Source organism: Lathyrus oleraceus, chromosome 4 (genome assembly GCF_024323335.1).
Source record: "Lathyrus oleraceus cultivar Zhongwan6 chromosome 4, CAAS_Psat_ZW6_1.0, whole genome shotgun sequence".
In the NCBI taxonomy this organism is placed as follows: Eukaryota; Viridiplantae; Streptophyta; class Magnoliopsida; order Fabales; family Fabaceae; genus Lathyrus; species Lathyrus oleraceus.
The window spans coordinates 172,376,530-172,383,538 of NC_066582.1; the positions used below are offsets into that span (position 1 = coordinate 172,376,530).

Here is a 7,009-nt window from a genome sequence, read left to right on the forward strand (position 1 = left end):
CTGATGAATATAAATGGAGGCAAAGGTATATTTTTCATAGAGAGATAACTCTTTTCTCATAAACGCTTTGGTACTTCAAGTGTACTTCTACTGCAAATGCTAAAAATGCTACCATTCTAAATGATCCTTATGACTTGCTTAAATACTAATCAAACTTAACCATCGGGAGGTTACGAGTCTGTCTTGCGATGACACGTGTCGACCCACTTCTCCCATGTACGTAGATAACTACCCACGTTTCGGCCACCGACGATCACTCCTCATCATGGAGATATCCTTCGACTTCGACTGGCCCTTTTGATGTCGACCCTAGATTGTCCAATTGCTCATCAACCTCATATTCCGACAGACTTCCCAATCGACCATGCTTTGCCTTCTTTGGTCAAAATTTGTCATCTAAAAATGTGGTATCCTCAATGATAAATATAAAAGTGAAATTCCACTTTAAAGTCGTTATTTCATGGTTTTGAAAGTCAACTATAAAAGAAATTATCGGGTCGAGTCATGGACTAGATCACTCTCTTTAATACGTTTCGCAGCACTACCAAAAATTATGCAAAGCAGTCAAACTACCGCATCGCCTATAGGATAAAACAACTCAGTTCTATATTGTATGATTACTAATTGCAGGATAGACAATCGGTCTAGAAATAACCCTCTGATGCTACCAAGACCATTCGAATATAGTATAAATACCACTCATAGTATCTAATATAAAGATCAGTCATAGTAATTTCTCATCCAAGGAGAAATTCGAATAATTCTTAAGTTAATTTATGGTTATTTTAAAGTCTTAAAAGATATGCATGTAATCCTTGAACCTATGAATAATAAGTTGTTAGTATGAGTTATGTTGGGTTTTAAATAATTATTAAATGACTCTTGAATATGTATTATTGAATGTTGATGATTTTGTTCGAGACGAATTGATATTTACGTTAACTCTAATTGTTAGAGTTCATGTGATGTATGTTTAGGTTCAAAAAAATCATTGTTAAGATGTTTAGGTTTAGGAGAACATTTGACGTACCCTTACATCGGCAATAATTGATGATGATGTGTTTAGGTTCGAAGGAACCAGTGATGTGTATGACTTATGTTCAGTGATGAGGATTGGAGTTGGAGGATTATGGATGACGATTTGTATTCTTTGTTGTATTCTTGCATCATGTATATCGAAGATAGGTAGGACTTCGGGCCAATGACAAGTAGGATTTTGGTCCAGTGATGAGTAAGACTTTGGTCCAGTGACGAGTAAGACTTCGATCTAAGTGACGAGTTGGATGTTTCAGTAACACACCTATGAATATCTGAAATATTAGTATCATATGCATGGAAGTATATGAGATGAATACAATATATATATAATTGCATTTGTTGATTAATTATTCTATTGTCTGATTTGTGTGTATGATTTAATTATGATAATATACTACCCTTTTGTTTATACGCTACTAATATATGAAATGTATTTTCCACTCCTTTTTTGTTTGTTTGTGTGTTGTTCTTTATGCATGTGGTTCAGATGCTCATGTAGAGACTGAGCATCTTTAGTTGGTGCTTGTATTATAGGATGGAATAATTAGTCCTCTTTATTGTTTATCTTTTTGTATTGTTTAGTTTTCTGCATGTTGCTTTGATAATGTAACACTCGATTGAGAATATTTTATTTTATTTTTTTCTATGAGATATTGAAGGAACTATTTTATGATTATTGAAGTAGATTTTCAAATTATGAGACAATTTGAAGTACTATAATGAGAAATGTCGCACCCTTAATATTATATTATTCCGCATGCTTTATAAACTATGTGTTGGGGTTTAGGATCTTATAGATGTTATTAGAAATGTTGTTATCAATAAAGATACATATTTGGAAAATAAAGTAGTATTTATGGGTTTTATGTTAAAGTTACCTGAGAATCCTTTAGGAAATCATGTCACTTGGGTTACGGTCGATCAATTAACTAAGTCTTCTAATTTTATTCTGATAACTACACATTACTCATTACAAAATTTAGCTCGGGTATATATAAAGATATTATAAGACTACATGGAATATCGTTGAGAATCGTATCAGATAAAGATCAAGTATTTATATTTGAATTTTGGAAGAGTCTGCAAAGAGAAGTAAGATCAAAGGTAAGTATGAGTTCAACTTATCAGTCACAAATAAAAGGTCAATTGGAACTAATCATTCAATCTTTTAAATATTTATAAACAGTGTGTATTTTTCAAGAGGATGTGGTCTAATTTAATACACGACTTCGGTTGAATTCACGTATAGCATCAATTTTCATTTCATTCATGGAATGTTGTTGTTAAACGTTTGATATAGAATGAAATGTAAAACTTTACTTTGTTGTTATTGAATCAGTAGAGAATCTTGCTTTATGACCTAAGCTCATTAAGAGTGTGTTTACCAGTGATTTCTGATAAATAACCGCTAGTCTTCCAAATTTATATATTTTTGGTAACTTACAAGATCAACTAGATTGATCCTAGGACATGTGTCTCAAGAACTATTATTACGGTGATTTGACTTATGGTTAAGTTTGTTTCTGGTTTATGGACAACGAAAAGTGTTTTGACAACAATTCTAAATGACACTTATGACCTTATGAACAAAGTAAATGACGGTAACTTTGTAGTAAAAGGTTTTTTAAGATAACGAAAATACTTGGAAAGGGTAAAGATAAGTGACTCGAAGTAAATGCTTTAAGTTTTGAGAAAGTACTGGAAATGAAGACTTGGCGAAATGTAAATGCAAAAGTAAAAATGATGATAAAATACTGAAAATAAGGGAAATTCGACAGAATAAAAGGCAGTGAATAACTTTAGTTTAAATGACTTGCATGAAATAGATAATATGAATGAAACTTATGGTGTTCTTCATACATACATTTTCAGCGTAAAACTCTTTTCTCTCGCTCTGGTACTTCGAGTATATTTTGTGAATTTCTGTATATCTGTTTGAACAACCCTTGAAATCTAAAACTAAGACCCCTATTTATAACAATTCGACCCTAACGGTCTCTACACAGATGACTGTCACGTTCGACTTTTCAAGCGTTGCGTGTCTCAAATGTTTCCACGTGTTGGCCTGACGAAACTGTTTCGTTTAAATTTCAAATCTTTCCCGCTTGAAGCTTCGACTCTGTCAAAACACCTACGTCGAAGAGAGCTTTGTGGAAATCCAAAATCTTCTAAGTTTCAAGCTTCGACAATAAAGATTTGTTCACCCAAGAAAAGAGTTCAACAAACAGCTTCGACACAACCATTTTCTATTTATTCTCCAAAACGTAACACTTCCAAAGTACTTCAACTATTTGTCGAAATCTCCAGTTATCAGAGTGTGGTTGATAAAATCATAACTCAAGAGGAAATGCATGATGTAAGAGATGTCTGAAATAGTTATTGAGACAAAAGATCTAAGGAACTATCTTTTGAAATAGAAGATCGTGTTTTCTAAGAATCACGCATACTAAAGAAGTCACTAAAGTGATTAAGACAGATAAATTGACACATATATTTATTAGAAAATATGAAGTATTGGAGAAAATTGGTATAGTGATGTATAGGATTTAGCTACTGACACTTATGTTGAATTTTCATAATGTGTTTAATGTGTCTGAACGCAAGAAGTATGTATATGATATAAGCCATATATTAAAATTGGATACAATTTAGTTGAAGGATAATTTTACTTTTAAATTTTTCCTTAAACTATAATACATAAGAAAAACAAAGATTTAAGATAAAAACCACCTGATTTGATAAAAAAATAAGCATACAACATGGGCATTTGGTCTAGTGGTATGATTCTCGCTTAGGGTGTGAGAGGTCCCGAGTTCAATTCTTGGAATGCCCCATTCTATACCTTTCACTTTATTAATTTTGCATTCATTTAATTTTTATAATCTTATAAAACGAAAAATATTTCAGTTTTTTACTATATTTCCTTTATTGCAAATTAATTGTTGTTTAAGTAGAATCATTGACTATTATTTTTTATTGATATGAGTAGATATTTATGTTAGTGCTTTAAAAATAAGCATTTGGTTTGGTTTAGTGGTATGATTCTTCTTTAGGTTGGGAGATGTCTCAAGTTTAATTCTCGGAATGCCTCTTTATAATTTATTTTACTTTATTAATAAAGTAAAAACTCAATTCTCGGAATCCCTTAGTAAAAAAAAATTTACTTTATTTATAAAATAGTTGAGTTAAATAGAATAATTTTTTATTATTTTTTTATTGATATGAGTGATATTTATTTGTTAATTTGAATATTAATTGAGAATTTTTTCAATAATAATATTTCTTGAGATGAAAATTTAATATTTTTAAATAATTGAGTTGAATTTTAATTATATATATAGTTTAAATTATTTTATTTATAATTTGAGTCGTTGATATATTAAAAATATATATTAATTTTAACTTTAATATATATATATATATATATATATATATATATATATATATATATATATATATATATATATATATATATAAAGATATGTTAGTCGAAATGTTTTGTGTTGATTCTTTTTTGGCGGGGATAACGCAAATTAAAGGATCATTTTGTGTGTTAAGTATTGTTACTACATCTGATTGGCGTTATTTTAATAGACAACATGTGGAGTAAGATGTCATGACATTGTGTGAGATATTCTATCTCTATGAGTTCAAGCCAGGAAGCAACATGTGGAGTAAGATGTTTCATAGAGTGTGAGGCATTCTGCCTCGTACAGAAGTCATATTGTGTTGAGTAAATCTCGCGTCTGATGAATATTTATTTTCATTCTTATTCAACCTTGTTTAATTGATTTATGCACTTTTTGAGATATAGAAAGTTTTTTCAAAAGATCATTCTCCATGAATTAAAAAGAACAAATCTGATATGTTTGAGATTTATCAAATCATAGATTTCAAATCAACTTAATTAAGAATTAATGCTTGCTCTTAAGGATTTACTTCAGCCGCACGAAAAGATACAAAACTATAGCGGGTCTTGCAGATGGACTCTGTTACTATTTAAGGAGGAGTCTCTAGGTAAAGACTCAAACCTTGAGAAACATGCAATGCGTGTTTAATCATGTTGGGTCTTTTATTTTGTTTTGGTTGTGTATTGTTAAAGCTCTATTCGCTATACATATTCCTATATTAAGGTATATAGTTTGATTGAGTTATAATTTGTTTCATCATCCATAAAACATTATAATTATTCAAATACTTGGGAGAGTGTTTGAGAGAAAGTGAGAGGGGTGTCTTATTCATGGGGAGTCATGAATAGGAATTCACATGTAGTACCAGGAAAAAGGCATTTAACATGGAGAGTTCATCTAAGACCAATTTGTACTTTTGACTATTAAGAATGAATTTCCTTTCTTGGATTAATGTCATCTAGACGTAGGTGAAATTGTACCAATTTGGGTTACCAATTTCATGTGTCCTTTTATTTATTGTCTTTAGTTTAATGTCTGGATATTAATCTTGTCATACACATTATTACGACATTGTGTCTGACATTTTATCATTCATATAATAGAATTTCAACTATTAAACTGAAACTGGTTGTAGTTAGGAATTGGATTCCTAACAATAATGAGGTATGAAAGTCCTATGTCATATCTACAATCACAAAGTCTATCAGAATTATCAAATTCCCCATTTTGAATGGTACACCTTTGTATGTTCTTATCACTCTTACTTATGGTCGATCCATTAAAGAAAAAGTGGATGTAATTGGCTTCGACTAGTCATTTTTAAACTTTTTAGATAAAGATAAGTGAATTAAACTTACACATACTCTTAAGTCGCACAAGACTCTTCCAAAATATGAATATCTGACCGTGCAAGGCCCCAAAAAGTGTCATTGGTACTTGAGCTTTATGGGTAGCCTAGTTAATATCCTCAAACCATTTCCTTATATCAAAACTAATGTTTTATCAAAAATACATCTTCCATCATTTAAAATTTCCTTCAATGGTATTGTAGAGGAAGACATTCAAAGCAAAGCTTCAAAAAAAGAACATCAAAACCTCTATGAATTTACTGATATTCTATGTAATTTTTCTATGGATAAAGATATTGGTTAGGGTAACTTATATTGGGTGTAAATGCTCCCATTATTTTCTTCCTCCTTCCCTTTTTATTTTTATTACTTTATCTCTCAATCTCTCTCATATGTTTTGCATTTCTTCTTCCCTAACTTCCATTTTCCGATGGAGTTTTCAATCGTTATGATGCTATACACATCGTAACTTGCATCGTGGGATGAATATTAACCTCTTAAGAGCCAATAATTTGTCATATCACGAGGATTCCCCATGTTCTAATAGAGATATATGTTGTTCCCTTAGCGGAGAACGCGTGGAAGATGATGTTTTTGTGACGGCGTCTAAAGATTCAGCGGCAAGGCAAAGACCCCACCCCCTCTTATATTTCTATGGTAAAGAGTTAATGAACGAAATTCTGAATCACCACATACCAATTTTGATATGTGGAGAGATATTGTGATTCGACATCCAATGTCTACTAGTGGACAAGGAAGCTTATGTGACATCATGTACGTAGAAATATATAACAATTTAGGCATGGAAGAAGCCCTACAAACCTTATTATGGCGGGAATATCCATGGTTTTAATGGAAGTGACACAAAACCATGGGGGCACATGGAGCTTCTGTTATTTTTAGGAGAAACAAAATTAGGAAGAACTTCAAGTCAAATTCCTTCTTATCAAGTGCAGATTTGTTTATAATTGTGTCAATGGAGGTTGACACTACCATGTTTATGTGTGGTATCCTCAATGATAAATCTAAAAGTGAAATTCAACTTTAAAGTTAATTGTTTTACAGTTTTGAAAATCCACCATAGTAGAAATTATCGGGTCGAGTCGTGGACTAGGTCGCTCTCTTTAACATGTTTCGCAGTACAACCAAAAATTATGCAAAGCAATCAAACTATTGCACCGCCTCTAGGATAAAACAACCCAGTTCTATATT

General features: G+C 31.3%; 1 non-coding gene across 1 annotated transcript; it reads left to right on the plus strand.

Annotated features, from left to right (window-relative positions):
• The first annotated feature begins 3,799 nt into the window (after positions 1-3,799).
• On the plus strand, positions 3,800-3,871 carry TRNAP-AGG (transfer RNA proline (anticodon AGG)). Its single transcript has one exon. It is a non-coding gene; the product is annotated as a tRNA-Pro (tRNA).
• The last annotated feature ends 3,138 nt before the right edge of the window (positions 3,872-7,009 follow it).